Raw genomic sequence first — 17,743 nt, 5'->3', positions numbered from 1 at the left:
TTTCCCCTTTTTTTTCCCCCCGGTATTTGGGAAAATTTCAGTCGTTCGCGTCTAGCTTTTATGGGGTCTCCCCTTACTGAATATTCCCCTTTGGGGTCCTGCAGGGTTTGGGGGGCTATCCCCTGACTCCACCTTCAACTCATTTTTTGGCTGGGGGCCCAAATACCATGCCCCTGCCCCCAACACCACGGGCTTACGGGAGGGAAGGAATCTTGGGCTGGAGAGCGTCCGCCACGGCCAGAACCCCCCCCCGGGAGCAACCCCCAAATTTACCGGCCATATATGGGGACCTGCCGGGGTTTGGGCCGTGTCGGCTCGGGCCCCAAAACTCGCCCTGTTCCTCCAGCCCCAAACTCAATCCTGCCCTCATTGAAAATGCCCGCTGGGCCCGCTCCCCCAAGCACCCCCCGTGCCAGCAGCTTTAGGCTTCCCTGACCCCCTTTTTCCCAGGAGGGCTACTGAGCAGTGTCGTGTTGCTGCCATGGTTGAGGGGTACACTCAGTTTTGGGGGGTTTTTTTCCAGAAGATAGACTTATTTAAAAGTTTTGAAACTTTTTTGTGTTTGAAAAGGGCGTTTAGGAAACTCAATTACAGGAATGACCAGTAGATTCCGCCAGGAGGGGTTAGGACTCTAAAGTTTTTACCGGGGGCCCCCCAGGAAAGTTAAATTAATAGATAAAAAAAAAACCTGGGGTAAGAAGAAAAAAGAAAAAACAATGCTCTGATTATGATGGGGTTTGTTTTTTTCAAAAACCCTTCACCCCTTAAAAGCAAAAAACAAATTAAGAAAATAAAAAATTTCCCAAATTTGGGAAATTATCAAAAAGGAAAACCCCCCCTTAGGACAATTTTTAAAGGAAAACCTATGGTTTTTAAGCGTTCCCCAAATATACGAAAAAGGGGTAGTTCGCAGTATTACCCCCCTTGAGAAGAAAGGGGTTTGGAATCTGAGGGAATTTAGTGGGGGGGCCGGTGTAAAACATTGGGATAAAGGGTTTGAAAACCCTAACATTTTTACTGATTTTTTTCGGGGAAAAGTTTACTCAGTAAAAATTTTTTTTTAAATTTTGAAATTCTCACATAGTTATAGGCTAGAATTTTGAGTGGGGAAATTTTTTGGGTGGGTTTCAAAAAATGGGGAAAAATTGCATTTAAGAGGGGCAAAACACAAATATGCTTTTTGTGTAAAAAAATATGTTGTCCCCTAGGGCGAGGTTTTAATGAAGTGGGTATGTCAATGAGAGTTTCTGAAAGTGTTTGGAATTGAATCACCCCATGTTTGATAAGAGGTGCAAATAAAACAGAAAAGCCCCTACAAAAAGAGGATTTTTTTTGGATTCAACGCTCCGGGTGACTAATTTCCCCGGGGTTTAAATGAAAAAATTGATTTTTCCCTTTTTTTTGTAATGTGCAATACTGATGCTGCAAAATTTTAATCTTACGTTATATTTTAAAACCCCAAGGTTTTTTTAAATTTTTTTTCCCCCCCCCTTTAAAAACCTTTTTTTCACTTAATTATTTATATTTTTTTTTGGACTTTGGGATTTCTCCCCCCCAAATTTTTTTTTGTAACAAAGGGCTAGTCGTACCACACCCCATTTTAAAACCAGCTTTTTTGGGATTCTTTAAAACCATACTTTAAAAAACCGTTTGGCAATAGATGGGGTTTTTTCCAAAGGGAAGGCTTTTTTGCCAAAACGTGTAATCTCCCTTTTAAAATTTTTAATGTTTAAACCCCCAGTAAAAAAAGGCTTTTATCTTCCCAAATTTTTGGAGTCCCTTGGAAGTATTTAGTCCAAAAAATTTTGAGTTTCCCCATCAATCAATGAGCACAGGGGCTATATAAAGACCCCCGTGTAGAAACTCTGCTCCTGGTCTTATGAAATTTATTATCAAATCGAGAATTCCCATATCAAGCCCAAGTGTTTATTGCATTTACTAAGGGTTTTGGAAATATAGGGGTTTGAGGGTACAGACCCGGGAATCAGAAAAATTTTAAAAAATTGATGGGGAGCAGGGTTTAAAAACAGAGGAGCCAAATTTCCAAAAAAAAGGTAAGAAAACGGGAAAATGATTGTAATCAAACCCTAGCCCCAATAAGCAAAAAGCAACCCCCCAAAATAGCGTCGAACAGTTTTCAACATTAGAACAAAGAAAAAATCTTTGAAAATTTCCCCAATTGGGAAAAGGAGATTTTTAAAAATTTTGGGGCCCAAGTAATCAAGATTGATGGTCAAAGGGGTGCACACCCTGCCCAAAACATGTAAACCCATATAGAAAATTACGATCAAAAGCTCTTTGGATTGAGGGAATTGGTGATTTTTGAAAAAATTTCCTTTAAAAATTTTAAAATTTTTTCCCTTTGAGTTTAAAATTGCCCTTTTTTCCTTACAGTGGAACAGAATATTGGTCTCGCAGGCCCATGGTGCTATATACAAATTTAAAATATAAATATAAAAATACAACAGAAAAAGATAAAAAAAATAAAAAACCATAAAACATTTAAAAATCCAAATATACATTTCTATAAATAGTTTTAAGGGCATACGTTTTTTTGTTAAATATTTTGTTTTTTTCCCATTCCCATGTGCCAGTGTGACTCATTTTTTCCCCTGTGTTTGATTTTTTAGTCATTTCCCCTGTGCCCCATTAGTTGACCCTCCTCACCTGTCAGTCCCTGTTCCCCCCCTTTTTAGTTGTGATTATTTCACTTTTTTTGGCCCCTGTCTGTATCCCCCCTCCCTGTGTTTTTCCTCCCTGTTTGCCCTGGTTTTAGTTTTTATTTATTAAAGCTTTTTGCATTTATCTTTTCCTTTGTGCATTTACCCCCAGTAGTGTGACAAAAAGACCGCCCCTAGAAAAGAAAGAAAAGTACCCCTTTAATTTTTTTTTTTTTTTTCCATTTTTGTGGATTTTTGCCCCCCAACTCTTTTCCATGCCCAGGGAAACCTAAACCTGCCTGATTTTCCCCGGGGTGACTTCAGTTTTTTCCCCAAGTCTCCCCTTTTAAAGTTAAAACATGAAGTCTCTTTTCGGGTCAGGAGAATCTTCACCACGTAAAAAAACCCCCCAGCCCCACGGCCCTGATTTGGAGGGAGTTGGATTTGGGGAAGCATAAACCCCCCTGATCCTGAACACACGCCAGCCCCAGAGCACACCCCACCACCCCCGCGCCCGGGCAAGACCCTGAGCCCCCCCGGGGAAACCAAGGGCCCCATCCCCCAAAAATAGAGGGGATGGAGCTGGGTTATCTCAGAACCAGAGCCTGTGCCCTCAGCCCAGGTCCTCTAAATCACCCCGCTTTCCCCTTTGTCAGTCCTCTCTCCCCCCGGCTCCCCAATTTGCGGGTGGACCGCTGGGGTCTGCCCTCTCCATGGGTGTCATTGGAGGACCCCTTGTCCCCGCCTCCAGCCTCGGGGCCCCCGGACTCACCCTAAACCCCTTCAAACCCAGTGGTCCACCAGGCTCCTAGCTCCCCCCCTCTCTCCCCGTGGGCGGGTCCACCAGTTTCCACCGGGCCCTCCATGTCCCTCTGGTCCCCCTTTGGGTCATTAAAAAACCATCGGCCGCTCAGGACCTCTATTTCTCTGGCCCTCTGGCCCCCTTTTCCCCCTCTGGCTAGGGCAGCCCCTCCCCCCCCTCCGCCCCAAAATTTTTTTAAATTTGAAATTTAAGATTTTTCTTATGACTGAAGGGTTTTCTTTAATTTTGTTTTAAAATGCTGTAAATGAAAATGTATAAATGTTACGGGGTTTTAAAAAAAAAAAAAAAAGGGGTTGTGAAGAAAACTAAAAAGTTTATCTGCAAGAATATGAAATGGTATTTATTTTTTCCCGTTGAAAAATTAAAAAAAAAATTTTACTTTGGGTGTCATTGTTATTTTTACTATTTACTGAGACCTGATGAATCCCAAGAAAATTTAAAAATTTGTACAGAAAAAGGAAAAATGAATTACAAGAAAAAATGTTTATTGTTTTAAAAATTATATTTGGGGAAAAAACCCAGAAAAAAAGGGACTGTAAAAATACAAATTTTGCTGTAATTTTTATTACGGGGAAGTGTCAGACTTTGTTCCATGTTTTGTGTGGGTTTTGCCCATTTTAACCTAGTGTTCCTCAGGTTGATTTTTTAATTTGATTCCAGGTGTGTCCCCTTAGTCCCCTTTTTTGTTTAAAAGCCCCCGCCCTTTTCAGTTAGGGTTGTTGGTTCACTTGTTGATGTCTTCTGTTTAAGTGTGTATTCCTGATTCCCTTGTTCCATTAAAGTTCCTGTGTTAATGAAATCCCGGCCCCCTAATTCCTCCCCACCTTTACTCCCCCCACGGGAGCCTGTGACAGAAGACCTGACCAAAAAAAAAAAAGTGAGGGGTTTTCTTTCCCTGTGTTGTTTTCCCCCTTTTTGGAAAATTTTTTTTGATTCCTTTTTTTTCCCAGGGTTAGGGAAAAATTGCAGCTCGGTGGCAGCTAAGTTGGTATGGATCCCCCTTTCCCCTGAATTTTCCCTTTGGAGTATGCAGGTTCCCCGGGGCTATGGCCCTCGTTTGACCCCCCCTTTTCAAATAAGGGGTTCTGGAAGGGGAAAACCTCCCATGCCCCGGGGGCCCCCCGGGGACACCAGGGGATTTGCTGGGGGAAAAATCCTCTGGTGTTGGAGAGCGTCGCCACGACCCAAAAACCCAAGCCCCCCGGGGCTGCAGAACCCCAATTTTCAAGGGGCCAAATACTAGGGCAAGCCTGCCGGTTGGTCCAGGTCGGCCCCGGTCCAAAGCCCGCTCCTTTTGTCAGCTCCACCCCCAAAAACCCCTCACTCCGTGCCAGCCCCATAAAAGTGCCTGCGTCCCTGCTCCCCCCAAGAGCAACCTCCAGTGCCAGAGTTGTAAGCGTTTCCCTGAGCCCCAGTTAAGCAGGGAGGGTACTGATGCAGTGGGTGCCCTGCTCCCCATGGATCTGGGGGACACACCCGTCTTGGGGTTTTTTTTCCAGAAGAAGACTTTTTTCAGAGAGAAACGGGGCCGAGGGTTCTCTGTGAAAGATCTTGAATTTTATGTGGTATCTCCTTATATACCTTATAAAGGGCTTTCCCAAATATTCCATAATTTCCTTAGGTTAAAAATTGACCCCAGGGGAAGGGGCCCCCTTTTGGGTTTCGGTAAGGAAAAAAGCCCCTTTTTCCCAGATGTTTCTCATCGGGTTTGGGACATTTGGCCATAGGAATTTTTCTTCCTTTTACAAAAAAACCATGGTTTATAAGGAATAAAAAACTATAGACATATGGGGCTAATTTTAACCTTGTTTATCGGATTAATAAAAAATTTATTAAAAAAAATCTTCTCCTTTTTCCCCCCCTTTTAAAAACCTTAGTAAGTCTCATATTTGTTATTTTTTATTCAGAGTGCTACTCCAAAAATCCGTTTATTAGTTAAACTCCCTAGTGCCCTAAAAAAGTCCCCTTGTATTAAAATGCCGGATTATGTAATTCACTCGGGGGAGGAACAGGGACCAAAAAAACCCTCCCACATTTGACTAGTAGGGAGAAAAAGATCCAGCCCCCCTAAAAAACCCTGCAATTGGTTCAGCTCTTCCCTGGGGGTTGTACAGTTGTGTAAAAAGCCCATAAAAAATACTAAAAACATAAACACTTTTGAATATCACAGGATATAATATTTGATTTTTCACCCCAGTCCCCTTTATGCATCCTAGGGGCCCCCCTGGGGAAAATTTAGGCAGACTTACCCCGGGGTAGGGTTTTTCTTTGCCCTTTCATCCCCTCGTTAGATCCCCCTTAAAAATATCATAAAAAGTTTTTTATTTAAGTTTAGTTTGTTTACCCATCCTTCATAATTTTCCCTTTAGGTTTTTTCTGTGAAAATTTTTGTTGATTTTTTGGGACTTTTACATTCCTTTTTTAAAGCGTAGCTTTGCCGTTTTAATGTTTTAATTAGGTAATACACAACAAATAAAATCCTTTTTTAGATGGAAACTCCCAAAAACTTCCCCGTTTAGAAAACCATGCCCCATGCCCCCCAAATTTAAAATCAATCCAATCCCTTTTTGGGTTGTCTTTTCCAGCATTTTGCGTAACTTCAGCTTTTAAATTTTTTAATTTTAGTCAAATTTCACTAAAAGCTCCCCCAAGGGGCGGGTATTTTTTTGGAAAAAGGGAAACATTGACTCGAACAAAACCACAGAAAATCCTCCCTTGCCCCCAAAAACCCAGTTAACCGTGTCTGTTTTGAAATGTCATTTATTGTTGGTGAACCGGGGGGCTCCTAAAAGGTTAAGCTAATCAGTATAATTAATAAATTTTGGGTTGATTATAATAAAGGTTTTTAACCCTCTGCATTTTTTTTTGGTGTGACCCCAAAAAAAATTGACTCAAAAACCTTTTTTTTTATTTCTCTTTCCCTTGAAATTCATTAGGAATTCCTCTGGGTTGTAAATTTAAAGTCAAATATATATTGGGGTCTGGCTCGAAACCCTTTTTTAATTCTTTTGTTTCCTTCTTGGTTTGGTTTCTTTTCCCCCATTGGCCTGTTAACTCTTGAAGTAATCTTTACTTACAAAAACCCTTTTCCACCCCACGGGAAAGTAGGCAGAAAAATTTTCTCCCAAAAAGCCCAAAAAAAATTGTTATTTTAAGTGGTTTTCAAAAATTTCTATTGAAGGTAATGAAATATTTTGATTTTCACATTCTTAGGGGGAATTATTTTCCTTTAAAGTTGTTCAAGTGCAAACATTTCTGGAGCTTAAAGGGAAAATTCCCCTGATTTCCAAAAATTTTCTTATCTATGTACCAATAATAGCACTTTCCCCTTTAAAATTTTGCCCACATCGGGTGTTCTTTGGGGTTTAGGGAAACACTAAATTCCGTTTTAAAAATCATGCTATACATTTGGAATTTTCTATTTTCTTTTTTAAAATTTTTTATTTTTGGTGACATTAAAGTACTGACCCCAAGACCCCATAGTGGTCTAAAAAAAAAAATTTGAAAATTTTAGGTTTTAAAAAAAACCCGGGACATTCAGCAAAACAATAGGGTCGGGGAAAAAATTTTTAAAGGCCCAAAAGGGTTTCCCCCCAAAAAATTTGGGGAAAATTTTGTTAGTCTAGGTTTTGGTAGGAGTTACTTTGTTTAACGGAGTTTTGGAAAGCACGCAAGAAAATTTTCTTTTCCTGTTTCTCAGCAGAAAAGGCTGCCCATTTTTTACCATTCATTTTTTTGGGCTTTTCCCCATAATGCATCAATATGTTTAATGTTTTCAACCTTAAACATAATAATCAGTGTTTCTACGATTTTTGTTATAAAAATGGTTCTGTTGTTTTGAAAATCTTTATAAATTTGGGTTCAAAGGTTAAAAGGGTAAATTAAAAGGGGGAAGTCGGGTTTGTTTTCCCATGGTTGGTTGGGTTTGCATTTTTTAAATGCTTTAGGCATGGGATGGTTTCGGGGAAGTTTTTCAGATCATTCTCGTCCTCTCCAGTTCTTTCTAAAGGGAAAAAAGGAGTTTCCTTTTCTGATATTTTTTTGTGTCTCGTCAGTTTGAACTTAAATTTTTGGTTTTGGATCTTTTCTTTAAATTTTTTCCGCCTCTTTCGGGTTTGGGCTGTTTTTTTTGTTTTTCGGGCCTTTCCCGGGGGAAAAACTCTAGACAGGGTTTAGAGGGATACCAGATGTTTCCCCCCCAATTTTTGGATTGCTGGGGGAAGTTTCCCCCAAAACCTTGGGTAAAAAGCCCTTTCTCCCCTGGGCTGATTCCACTTTCTGGGAATACCCCCCAATATTTGGGCCCCCTTTGGAAAAATGGACAGGAAAGTCCCCAAATTTTTCTCTTGGGTTTTCTTTATTTTTTTTTTTCCTGAAATAGAAACTTTATGAATAGCAGTTAATTTTTCATTTATTTTCAAAGGGGTTTCATTTTAAAAATTTGTCTAGAGGCATTTCCTTTGGGGGGGGAACCTTTACAATATGGCACATGCATGGGTGGACCCGTAACCCTTAATCCCGGTTTTAAGTCCCTTTTCCCTTTTGGTTTGCTTTGCGTAACCCCATTAGTGCAAGAGGAAAAACCCATTAACCCAAATTAAAATTTTAGTATTTTCCCCATATTTTGTTTATTTTGGCCCTTTGATGGTTTTTTTAATTTTTTGTTATAATTTGTTCGGGTTAATTTTTTTTAATTTTCCTTAAAATTTTTCCTTACATTTCCCCCCTTGAAAAAGGGTCAAAACCAGGCCCCCTGCAAAAAGAATATTCAAGAAGGAAAGTAGGTGCAACGGGGTTTTTTTTCATGGGGATGCCAGATCTCTTTTAGTTTTTTTTAGTTCCCTTTTTTTGTTGTGGGGCCCTTTTTGGGTTAATTTGTTTATTAATAAATTTTGGAGGTTAAAGGTTCAAATGTAGGGAAAATATGGCTATCGACCCCCTAAAGTTTTTTTATTTTCCCAAACACTGTAAGGCCCCCTTAAATGCCCCTGTGCCGTATTTAAACAAATACCTTCTCTTTCGGGCAAGCAGCACACTTATTTAAAATAAAAAAAAGACAGTTATGGAAAAATTTTTGGGCCCTCAGTGGGCCTTTTCCAGTAAGGGGGGGTTTCCGGAACCTCAGCGGCAAATTTTCTTTTAAATTTCATTTTTTTATAAGTTTTTTTCCTCTTTTGGGCAAATTTTTTTTTCCCCAAGGGTTTCCTCCCTTTTCTCCCAATTGTGGGGCCCAAAATTTAGTTTTTTAAAAAATTTTAAAATTTTTTAAAAACCCATTTGGTTTTTATAGCTCTTTTATGTGTACTTGGACACAATTTGTTTTGTCCTTTTTTTTCGGGGCTCCCCATTTTGTTCTATTTTCTCATCTCTCTTTTTAATTTTTAGTAAGCTGGGGGTTTTCGGAAATTTGTTTCAATAAATTTTCCCAAAATTTATTGATTTCACATTTTGTTCTATCTGCCGGGCCCCAATGCCCTTTGTTTTTGGCTCGCAATACCATTTGTGTTTTGTTCCTATTGCAGGAATATTTTTTCCTTCTGTAAAACCCAACCTAATTTGAAAGCCCAATTTGCATAATGCATTCTTCCAAAAAATTTGAAGGGGGTCGATTTGAACCAGAATGGGCTTGTTATATTTTGTCTTTTGTTGTAGACACATGGAGATTTTAAATTGGGGAATTAAATTGGGCCTTTTTCCCCTTTGAGAATCCTATTGTCTTTGAAAATTTTTCCCCGCCCAAAGAGGGGGGGGGTGAAAACATTTTTTAAAATTTTTAAACAGGTATAAAAAACACCTTTTTTTTAAAAAATAAATGGGTGGGGTTTTTTTTTGGGCATAATAAGCTTTTGGATCACTTTATTTTTTAAAAAAATTGAAAGCGGGCCTTCCCTTGAGGTTTGTGGGCCCCCTAATATCCTGAAGGGGGACCCCCCAAAGGGGTTTAGGGGCCCGTACTAGGACCTTGTTCGGCTGTCACCAAGCTCTCACCCTTCCAACACGGAGGGACTTTTAATGCGTGGATAGGTGGGATAGTCCATCTTCCTTATTATGCCTAGCCACTACATCTGGAGGACAAGTAATAGTTTCTTCCTCTCTGGCCTTGCGTATGGTCTTTCTTTCTCCATTGTCCTGGCGGTTGGAGTATAAACATTAATTATGGGCACAGGGATTGGTGTGTTTGTTTGGAGGGATTCTGCGTAAGTGGGCTATAAAAAAACAAAACAATGTGCCACTAATGGTCTCTTTTTGTATACCCCCTCAGTTTCTTTACTTCCCACCTTGTCAGCTGTTTCTGAACATATGTGGTTGGATTTTTGTGTCTCCCAGCTCGTGTCTCTCAAGGATTTAGGATTCAGTCTGAGTCGGGTTACCTCGTACGGCCGTGCCTGCCACACCACTGATGGCCCGAATGCCATACAAAAAACAATTAACATCCATTTGTGAGAGTTTACTGCTGCTATTTAGAGTAGTTGTTTGAAGAATTTTATCCATCTTTTGTCCCTCCTATAATTTAGCCAGCAAGCTTTAATGTCATCTTTCACAGCCAAAAGTTGGTCCATAGTTCCTTCTCAAACACCCTGAATCCACTTTCCAGCCCCCTCCGGAAATAGCTTGGCGGTTGAGTGACACAGCCCTGTGGGTCCTGTGAAGCCCAGGGGACTTTACTGTCCCTGATCACCCATTGATTTAAAATGGGAGTTGTGCAGCCAGTGGTGTCTGAGTGTCCCCTTTTCTGCTGCCTTGTTCCCATTTTCTGTTATCAAATAACTCCTTTCCTTCAGGTACATCCTCATTACTGCTACAAACAACTTACTATCCCTCTTTCTAATAATATATTTTTTCTTTTGTACATTTTTCCTACTTCTTCAATTTCACTTTTCCATAGCTTTACTTGTGCTTCTATTTATATTTATTATCTTTTCTCCTTATTTTTTTCTATCCTTCCTCAAACCTGGGTTTATCTTCCTGGTTTGCCTTTCATTTTTCTAACGCTTGTACGTGATTGTCTGTATCAATCAATCTGCAAATTTTCTTCACTTTTCTTTATTTAACATTTTTCAATATATATTCTCACATTCCTTCTTAAATATGGCTATTATACTATTTTCTCTTTTTCCCTCTTTGCTTCTCTTTTTTCCTCTTTTTCTTACTGATGCGTTTCAGTTTTGTAGTTTTTTATTTTACCAGAGTGTTCAACATCTCCTCACACAATGCTACATCAAATGTCCCTTCCTTTTGCCATTTGGCATATTTGGTGTTCTCTTCTGCCATTTTGTTTTGAGATATTGTTTTATTAGCTCTTTACACAATGGATATTTTAATTTCTTTTATTTCCTGCCATATCTGAGTGGCTTTCTATTTTTTTCTTATAATATTACAAATCCAATATATACTTTTTAATTCTGTATATACATATATATATATATATATATATATATATATATATTATTTTTTTTTTTTTTAATTATCTATATTTATCTATATATTTATTAATCTATCAACTTTATCTTATGTATTTTTAACCAGTTTTTTCCAATTTTTTTTCTTTATTGTATTCCTTAGTCTTTATTCATGCCTCTTTTGTATTAGTTATTAATTCTGTCTGATGCATTTACACTTTTAGTATAAAATTGATAATCTCAACTCTATTTTACTATCACTTAGTATGTATAAAATTTTCTAAAGATAATTCTTTACTTTATCTTTACTTCTCTTTATTGTTTTATCTGCACTTATATAATTTTTTAATATAATTCTTTAGCTTAATGTCTGCTCTCACTTCTACTGCTCTGGTCTCAAAATTTCTCCTTCTCTTTCACACAGACATCCCAAATGCAAAAGCCTATAAAAAAATCTTGATTCCAAATTTTATTGATTCTATTTTCCTAAAACATTCACTCCTTCTAAACCATTTCTAATCCTTTGTCCCTTCATCCTATAGGGCTCATTCTCCTCATACTTTTGTCCCTTAATTTAATAGGGCTCATCATTCAATCATCCCTCTCGAGTGCGGTAGTTGCGTCCAATTCTGCCAGATCACATTTTAGTGATGGTCCAGGAACGGTGCGCAACTTTTACCCACCCGATACGGAATTTATTTGTTTCAACATTCTCATCACTCACACAGACATTCGTCCAGACACAGTGTCACACACACAAACAAAACATAACACTCTTTCCCTAGAGTTGACCTGTCAGTTCTACTCGGTCTTTCACTGATGCACTTCCTCAACACCGTAAAAAAAACAGTACCCTGCAGGAATTTATGCCTTTCCGTGCTGCTGCCCTCTGTATCTCCCTAACGTCCTCTACAGAGCGGTATCCAAAGGATTTTTCCGCGCGATTCTACATCTGTTTCCCCATTTATGCTGTCCTTCTTTAGACCAGTCTTCAATAAACACCAGACCCTTACATGCAATGAATTTCTGCCTACACCATTTAGTCTTAATTTAGGTCACCTATCAAGGCCTTCCTAACATTATACCAAATATGTGTATGCAGTTTTTCTTCTGGAAACTTAACCCCCCATTTTAATTTATTTATTTAATTCTAAATTTGGAAGAGCAGATTTTAAGTGACCTTACCACTCAGAACCGACCGTTCAACAACACACACTAATTATATAAGCAAAAATGCTTACCTTATTCTATGGTGGCCACCACTGTGTGTGTGTTGCTCATCAGGTCAGTTTCAAAAGCGGGTCGTCCACTCTGCTGTTCTTATCCAGTCTCTGTTCGGGCGCCAAATGTAGTGTCGTGTCTGCTGCCATGGATTTGAGGGATCACACTCAGTCTTGGGGTTTTGTTTCCAGAAGATAGACTTTATTTCAGAGAGAAATGAAGCCGAGATGTTCTCTGTGAGAAGATCTCTCGAATGTTATGTGGTATCTCCTTTATATACCATATACAGGGGGCGTTCCCAATATTCCATAATTTTCCTTAGACTTACAATTCGATCCCCAGAGAGAAGGGCCCCCCTATTTGGTCTGGTAAGGAGAAAGACCCTTTTCCCAGATGTTTCTCATCTGGGTCTGGACATTCTGGCCACGTAGGCATCTTTCTTCCTATACTACAACCATAGGATTATAATGGAATAATAACTATAGACATATGTGGCTAAGTTCACCTTGATTATACTTGATTAATAGAAAATCTTATTAATAAAAATCTTCTACACTGATTCCCTGTTTAGCCCAGGGAGGGCTCCAGGCCCCGAGTTCAGCCCCGTAAGTCCCCCCAAGGATTTTTTTTTTGGGGGGTGGTAAGGTTCCAGGATCTAAGACTCCAGGCCTCCAGATTGAATGGGTAGCATTCTGGAGGCCCACCATCCCATGTGTGTCCTGAAGGACCTCCAGAGCGCCATTCCCCCCTAACCCCCACCCCCCGTTGGATGTAATGTGTCACGAGGGTGCACCTTCCGGGAGGGGGGAGTAATGCCAGACTCTGTTCCATGTTTTGTGTGTGTTTTGCTCCATGTAACCTACTTTCTCCATCATGTTGCTTGTTAATTTGATTCCAGGTATGTCTCCTTAGTCCCTCGTTATCCTGTGTTTAAAAGCCCCAATCCTTTCAGTTAGGGTTTGTCGGTTCTACTTGATGTCTTCCGCTACATGTGTCTTCCTGATTCCCTTGATTCCATTAAAGTCTTCTGTGATGATGTACTCCTGATCTCCTCGTTCCTCATTCCGTACTCCCACACAGTAGCCTGTGACAGTAAGTTACTGGCAAACTGCTGCCAGTAAGTTACTGTAAATTCTACAGGACATTTTTTAACAGTGTAGGAGCCAATGGCTCCTTAAAATAATTCATCAATCAATCAATCAATCAATTAAATTTTATTTATATATTTTCTTTTTTGTCTGGAGCACTGTAATATAATATAAATATAATAATTATAAATAGCAGTGGTACCACTTTGACATAAAGGCAGTTTACAAGGGATGCAGAACTTTAGCACAAGCCTCTAGTTCAGCATGTTTGCATGCACACCAGTAAGCTGATAACTCACAAATGTCAGCTTATTAAAATAACCAGTTTTTCCCTATTTACATGCACATCAGTTACCTGACAACGCAAGTAAACCGCGCTTACATGACTTTATAAATAAATCAGGTTATTTGCCTGTAGTGATGTCAAAACATAATTTTCTTATTTGACTCAGAGAATTCCATATCAAGTCAAGTCGTTTTATTGTCTTTCTGCTACATGTGTGGACATATAGTGGAACGAAATATTGTGTCTCGCAGGACCATGGTTATATACTAAACATAAATATAAACATACAACAATAGAATTATGAAAAAATCATAATAATCTATACACAGTTAAACATCTGACTATACATATACTATAAATAAATATGTCACACCCTTGAACTATTTTGTTGTGTTTTCATTCTCCATGTGCTCAGTGTGACCCAGTTTTTCCCAGTGTTTGATAATGTTAATCAGTTCACCTGTGTCCTCATTAGTTGATCCTCTTCACCTGTCTGTCCCTCATTAGCGTCCCTATTTTAGTTGTGTTCGTTTCACTGTTTGTTGTCTGTTCTACTATGTTCCTACATGTGTTTCCTGCCTGTTCTGTCCTGTATTTACCCTTGTGTGGATATATTAAAGACTGTTTGCCTTATCTTCATCTTCTTCATGTTTACCTCACAGTAGCAGTGACACTGTACATACACATAATCTGAGAGAGACTTACAGGGCAGTCTGTTGAGAGACTGTTGAGCAGTCTAGCAGAGCAAGCTTTGATAATCTGGTACCTTCTGATGGCAGGAGCTGGAAGAGACTGTGGGAGGGATGTGTAGGGTCCTTCACAATACTGGTAGCCTTGCTGGAGCATCATGCATGGATAATGTCCAGGATGGAGGGGAAAGGGGTACAGATGATCTTTTGTGGCTGTGTTTACTGTCCGCTGTAGGGTCTTGCAGTCAGCAGCACTTCTGTTCCCATACCAGACATTGATGCAGCTGGTCAGCACACTCTCAATGGTGAGTTTTTTTTACAGAAATCTGTGTAAAATATGTCTGACTACGTGCATATGTGTAGTTCATGCAGTGATATTTGTGTATATTTTATATGACAGACCAATAGGTTTGAATGTTTTGTTAATGACATGTATTCCTGCAGAATTAATATATTATATATAAACTATAAATATATAAATAAAGGTGACTTGACTAGTGCAGGTAAATACAATTTATATCCACATAGTCATAACAGTATTAAAAAGGAAACTTTTTGAGCGAGGTGTCTGTGCCCCAGTACTGATGAAAAGCAACATTTACATTTTTGAAGACACTTTTATTCAAAGGGATCTATATTGCATTCAAGGAACACATTTTACTTTCCCTGGGAATCAAACCTATGACCTTGATGTTACTAGTTCCATGATCTACAGTAATTACTGAGCTACAGAAAAGCTAGGAACGTTCTGTTAAGGAAATAGTTCACCCAAGAATTTGTTGAGAATTTCTCCACCCTCAGGCCATCAAGGATGTAGATTATTTTAGTTTTCTTACCAGACAGATTTAGAAACATTTATCCTAACATAACTTGCTCACCAATGGATCCTCTGCAGTGAATGGATGCCGTCAGAATGAGAGTCCAAACAGCTGCTAAAAACATCACAATAATCCACAAGTAATTCACACGACTTCAGTCCATCAATGCGCTTCTTGTGAAGTGAAAAGCTGTGTGATTGTAAGAAACAAATCCATCATTAAGCAGTTTTAACTTTCAATCTTCGCTTTGCTTCTTTCTACAAATCTATTGCAAAAAAGGAACAAACTCATCTACATCTTGGCTGGCCTGAGGATGAGTAAATTTTCTGCAAATTTTTAATTTTTGGGTGAACTATTCCTTTAATAAATGTTAGATTTTGCTCTATTTTTGGCTGAGAAGTCGTTTGGGTGGCCCACCAATGTACTAGATTTCTGTAATACGAAGTATTAAGTACGCTTGAACAAAGTTCTTGTGGGGAGAATAATTTATTGAAGGTTGTAGCGTAGCAGTTCTTCAGCAGCAATGTTAGCATGTCTTCCTTTAAATAATCTTAACCCAAAGTATTCCCGGTAAGACCAGATATTTATACCTGGTAACAAATGTGCTACAAACAATACAATAACACCCCATGGAGAGCCAATGATAGTGTAACCTCATGATGACCTGATATGACCTTAGTTGCGGATTAAGCTATACAAACAGAGAGGACTGCATAGAAATGAATAAAGAAATGCAATGCAAAACAGGAATAAAATTAGTGTCATATGCTTCCTTATGACACTGTGATGTGTTTTTGTTTGTTTGTTGGTTTTTTCCAGATTTCCTGTTCCCTGACATAATTTGATTAATATAATCAGTTCATGCCAGTAAATAATCAAGCGATTTGACTTGATATTGTTCAAAACAGTGTTCAGGAGTTGCTGTTGATCTACACTTCGCAGCTATGGGCTCAAGAATGATGTTTGTCTTATTATGGATGTTGCTGTCGTCCACCTCCACTGGAATCAAACTAGATGGAAATGGTTATGTTGACATTGTCATTGCAATCAGTTCAAAAGTAACACAGGATAACAGACTTATTGATAAAATCAAGGTGATTATGTACTTTTGTCTATTTAACAAACTTCATGTACTTCGGTGATTTTAGAGTTTTTTTCATTTTTTTAAGTGTTTTCTCATTTTATCTGTTCACTTTCATTCTGACAGGAGATGGTCACTGAGGGATCATTGTACCTCTATCATGCACTGGATGAAAAGGTGTATTTCAGAGAAGCTACAATACTAGTCCCACCTGAATGGAATGGTATGGATTTTACCAAAGCAAGAACAGAGTCCTTTGGAATGGTACAGAAAATTATTCTATTTTATCTTGCCTGCTATATATTAATGTTAAAAAATAAATTACTTAACTTACATAGGATGTTTCTCTGACCATTTCTATGTGACATGCAGGCGAAAATAAGAATTGATAATGCTAATCCAGCATACGGTGTTGAGCCTTATACTAATCAATATGGAGAATGTGGAGCTGAGGGAGAGTTCATACATTTCACCCCAGAATACCTCCTGAATGATACTTTTATTCAGCTGTATGGATCGAAAGGTGAATGATGTGTATATTCCTTCAACATTTATAAATTTCTCACAAAATAAAAGAGGTCAGAAAGGTCTATTGATACAGTAATGTGTTTGTTTAATTATCAGTTTTCTTGTTTGTTTGCAGGAAGGATATTTGTGCATGAATGGGCTCATCTGAGATGGGGAGTATATGATGAATGCAATGGAGAAAAGCCATTTTACCACTCGAATGGCCGTATTGAAGCTACAAGGTGATACAAAAAGAAAGCATGAGATTAAAAACAGGGTTGGGAAGGTTACTTTTAAAATATATTTTGTTACAGATTACAAAATACATGCTTTAAAAAGTATTATGTAATGTATTTCCTTAAGATTACTTTATTTTAGTATCTTAATCTAAATATATTGGAATACTTAAGGTAAAGGTCACATTCATTTTGATGTCTTGTTTTATGTTACCCCCTCTAAATAAAAATGGATGGCATGAATGCATTTAAAACAATTATAAATGCATAAATAATGCTATTAGATTAATGTTTTAAATATAACATTTTAAACAGAAATATATATAAAATATATATATATATGATGGAAGGAAAACAAATTGGTGGCAAATCACTGTCTAAATGAAGGAGTCATTCAATCTTTCTCTCGGCTGATTTGTTCAAAACACAGCTTCAATCAGGAACCAAATGTTGCTCGCAGATGCGCAACTCTTCTGATGTAAACAGGGTTAGAAATGAGGGGGGTCTGGGGGGGACCCGGACCCCCCATAAGTCATTAGGGACCCCTCATAAGAATTCATTTTTGGATTTTGGGGGGTCCCCGACAAATATATTTTAACATTAAAAATGATTGTGAAAATTATAGGTTTTAGTGACGTTTTGTATTTATAACAGTAATTAATTTATTTCCTAGCGCGAGGCAGCAATCAGGGCAGCTGTTAGCCGAGTGAGTTCCTATACAGCGTCACAGATTGTTGTTGTGGTGCTCCAGCAGACACGTACTAGATGAATGCGGCAAAACGAGACATCACAAAGAGTGAAATCCTGAATGAAAATCTTGTAAGGGCTTTGATTGTGTTTATATCTCCATAATTGCTTATAGTAAAATATTAGGAGTTCGAGTTCCTATATCAAAAGTTGCATTAACTAGATATATATAGGTATACCCAGTGTA

This window comes from Cyprinus carpio, chromosome B15, assembly GCF_018340385.1.
Source record: "Cyprinus carpio isolate SPL01 chromosome B15, ASM1834038v1, whole genome shotgun sequence".
Taxonomy (NCBI): Eukaryota; Metazoa; Chordata; class Actinopteri; order Cypriniformes; family Cyprinidae; genus Cyprinus; species Cyprinus carpio.
Note: the sequence above shows the minus strand (reverse complement) of the source record.